The 4017-nt window shown below is 35.7% G+C and overlaps 1 long non-coding RNA gene across 1 annotated transcript; it reads left to right on the top strand.

Annotated features, from left to right (window-relative positions):
• Positions 1–255: 255 nt before the first annotated feature.
• On the top strand, positions 256–2113 carry LOC146881720 (uncharacterized). Its single transcript, XR_014986248.1, has 2 exons — positions 256–516; positions 1359–2113. It is a non-coding gene; the product is annotated as an uncharacterized LOC146881720 (long non-coding RNA).
• The last annotated feature ends 1904 nt before the right edge of the window (positions 2114–4017 follow it).

Here is a 4017-nt window from a genome sequence, read left to right as displayed (position 1 = left end):
CTTATAAGGAAATCAAGATTAAGGACATCATTGAAAGGATAAGGACATTGGTTATTGAAGACAAGCATGTTGACAACGTTTCCGTCTTTGTGTGGTTTTATGTTTTGTTGTACTTTATTTCCCTAGCACCTCTAGGAGTGTAACCAACATGCCCTTTAGGTTATTAGAGAACCTTTATAACCTTCAACAATATAGTTGGTAGAAATTTGTACACATTTTTCTCATATCTTCTTTGAATCGGTCATCCAAGGTTTTTAGTGAAAAGGTAAACGACTACACCATATTTGTATATGGTTCAGTGGCTGTGGTTCAGGTAAATGTGTTTTAATTAGAATTATAGTTATTATGTTTTTGTTTTGACTTATATTAATTATTGTTTAATGTGTGAAGGTTTGGGCTGCAAGGTGGCTTTCGTTGGGAGAAATTAGCGGTGAAGTAGTTTTACCCCGATTTTTGTCTTGGCCGGTTGTCAAGATGAGGTGAGAGAATATTACGAAGTGCTTTGAACACAACCAGGTTTGTCATGTTTTTGACATTTGTGTAACTTTTGGTTATCTAAATATAGTGCTATATTCATTCAATGTGTGTTATTGACCAACTACTTCAATTAATGTACATTAATGAATGAAATGAAGGACCTATATTATTGATGTGCTAAGTTGGGAGTCTAGAACTGCGAACCCATTGTGTGTCATTTTCACCATAGTAAATGCACATTTGTCAACACTTAATACTCTAAATATGCCAACCCATGTTGGTTTTTTTTTTTTGCACATTAGTTAGGCAATGTAATTTTTATTTAGGAGTTACCATATTAAGGGATTACCTTATTGAGTATTATGTAAATGAAGGTATGTGCCATGTCTTGACTGCATAAGTGCCTTCCTAGTTCAAATGTGTTGCACAATACCTTAGTAGGGGTGATCTTCATTGCTTTCTTGATGCAATAAAATTTTAACTAAGATATTTTTATCCTTTTTAGTTAATGAGTGCTTCCCTATGGTTTGATGTTATGACAATGATATCCTTTTCTCAAGTACTAATTCAGGGATGATTTACTTGGTTGGCTTATTCTGTTTTCTTTCAATGGCCATATGTGCATAGTACGAACTTCATATTTGCAAACCCATGACATATGTTTTACACAGTATTTTTTAGGTGAAAACAATTGATATTGAGTATTTGGGTCAGTCTATAAACCTTAAATTCCAATTGTTGGCTACTTTGCAATTGGTAATGAGGGACCTAATTACTTGCTTATTTTTGTGGTTTTTACTACAAAGCCATGCTGTTTGATTTTCACATTCAATAGAATTTGTACGGGAAGTGAATTTATGGAATTTTGTTAATATTTGCAGGTTGTTTTTGATTGGAGGTTAACGTTGGAGGAAGTAAACAATCCCATTCTATCTGAGGAGTCAGGTCGTGCTGAAAACAATAACAAAAACGAATTGATAGAGAGGTTGCTTGATAATGTAAGGCTGCTATGGGAGATGAAAGACCAAATGCAGAAGATGTAAAGATATTTTTAAAGCACGTCTCTAGAAGAAGGATGTGATGAGGAGTAGAAGGCCGTTGATGATGCAAGAGATGAAAGTGGTGAACCATAGGGCGTGATTCTCCCATTACTGACGTGCATGAAACACAAATCAATTTTGAGGGGAAGCACAATGGCTATGTTGATTTGTCTATTGAGGAAGTACCGTTAGAGTCTGACCACAAAGGTGTTGATGAACCTTTCATTACTGGTGAAATAAAGGACTTTCCTAACCCTATATTTGTTGGCACAAGCAAGTTTGAAGCAAAAAATTGATAAAGCCATGTGCATGAAGATCATATGGTTGGCTAGGGAGAACCACCATCATGTTTGGATGTTCTTGTGCCTTTGGTTGTTTGCCTGATGTGATTTCAGGTCTGTAACTGTGATTCTTGTAGGGTAGTTGTCTAGATTTTTGTGAGTCAAAAATTTTGTAAGTTTCTTTGTTCAAAAGTCTAATCTTGGTGTTTGATTTGTAAAACTTTTGAATTTAGTGGAAACCAGGCTCAGGTTGTCCTAGTAAACTGGATGTAGTTATGTGATTAAGTGAACCAGTATAAAAACAACTTGCAATTCTCTTTCTCTCATCTCACTCACTTTGAATCACTTTAAAATCTCAAGAAAATTAAGTAATCCACTTCTTGCTGTGTTTCAATGCATTCTTGTGCAATCTGAGGTTGTATAATAGTTAGAAACATTGATTGAAAAAGGTCTTGCATGTAAAAGATTCATGTTTGAGTTAAATATGCGAATTTTGTATTCTGCATAAATTTCTAGTCTTTTAGCCGATTGATTTGTCTTTTTAATCAACTGTTTCATACCTCAAGAACAAATTAGTCTACTGTTTTCTTTTTTAACTGATCAAAAGTGTACTGGTCTGCTACTTTTACATTCTAACTTTCTAGTCTAGTTGATTAATTGAAAAAAAGTTTAAGCTTTCGAAAAGTTTTCAAATAGCCAATTCAACCCCCCGCCCCCTCCCCTTCTTAGCTTAAATCACCATTTTAAAACTAACAATTAGTATCTAGAGCAAGGTTCTTGAAAGATATTCAAGTTTGATAAAAAAAATCTTTTGAAATGCCTAAATATAAACTCCCTTTTGTTGAAGGTGCCTCTATTCATAGACCACCTATGTTTGTGGCCTAAACTATCAGTTTTGGAAAATAAGGATGCAAATTTTCATTGAATCTATAGACAAAGGGATTTGGGATGCAATAATTAATGGACCATATACTCCTAAATGTCTTGTTGAAAATAAGCAGGTGGACAAGCCTTGGACGGAATGGACAGGGATGAAGGAAGGAGAAGAGCTCATTATGATTGCAATGCCAAGAATATCATCACTTCATCTTTGAGTATGGATGAATTTTTTAGGGTCTCCCAATGTAAGAGTGCAAAGGAAATGTGGGATGTCCTAGAAGTTACACATGAGGGAACGAATGAAGTGAATAGAGCAAGGAAGCATGCATTGATTCAAGAGTATGAGCTTTTCAAGATGCAAAAAGGAGAGTCCATAGCTAAAGTTCAAAAAAGGTTCACTCACATAGTCAACCATCTCATGGGTCTAGGCAAAGAATTTGACAAAGAGGAGCTAAACATAAAAGTGATAGTGTGTATTTATAGAAATTGGCAACCAAAGGTGACTGCCATATCTGAATCCAAGGATTTATCCATCATCACCACCATAGTTGTACTGTTTGGCAAACTAAGAGAGCATGAGATTGAAATGCAAAGGCTAAGTGAGCTTGAGTCAAGTGAGAAGAATGTAAAAACCATAGCCTTAAAGGCTAGCTCCAAGAAGAGTGATGAAACCGAGGAAGAGGCTGTTGAATCAAGTGATAATGAGAACTTGAATCTACTAGTCAAGAGGTTTGGGAAGTATCTCAAGAGGAAAGGCAACAAAAGGTAATCAAATGAGGTATATTTCTAAACAAAATGATTCAAGCAATACTTATAAATTCTCATGTTATAATTGTGGGAAGCAAGGACATATGAAGATTGAATATCCTAATGTTAACAAAGAGAAGGAGAAGCTTGGTGACAGGAGAAAAGAGATAAAGGCCAAGGAAAGACATGCCTACATTGCTTGGGAGGACAATGATGATTCAACAAGTACTTCATCTCAATAAGGAAGTGAGGAAGCAAATCTATGTCTCATGGCCGAATATGAATCATCCTCATCAAGCCAAGTAAGTTCCTTGTCATCTAAAGATAAAAATAACTATATACATTCACAGCCCAATATACATACATCATCCAAGCATGTTATGACCTCCCAATCAATATACTAAGACTCGACTCGACTCATCCGGATACATATAATCTGGTCGAATTCAGCGGATGCTCGCACTTGTGGTGGATATCTCTGCTCACCCCCGAGCTATGTGTTACAAGTGTTACAAGTGTTACAATGAATCAATTCCCTCACACACAAGGTTAACCCTTAATGAATTTCAGGCCTCCTACTACTCTTAACACAG

This window comes from Vigna unguiculata, chromosome 11 (assembly GCF_037176805.1).
Source record: "Vigna unguiculata cultivar grain cowpea cultivar isolate G323 ecotype 2 chromosome 11, ASM3717680v1, whole genome shotgun sequence".
Taxonomy (NCBI): Eukaryota; Viridiplantae; Streptophyta; class Magnoliopsida; order Fabales; family Fabaceae; genus Vigna; species Vigna unguiculata.
Note: the sequence above shows the minus strand (reverse complement) of the source record. Positions and strands in the feature narration are given on the sequence as shown.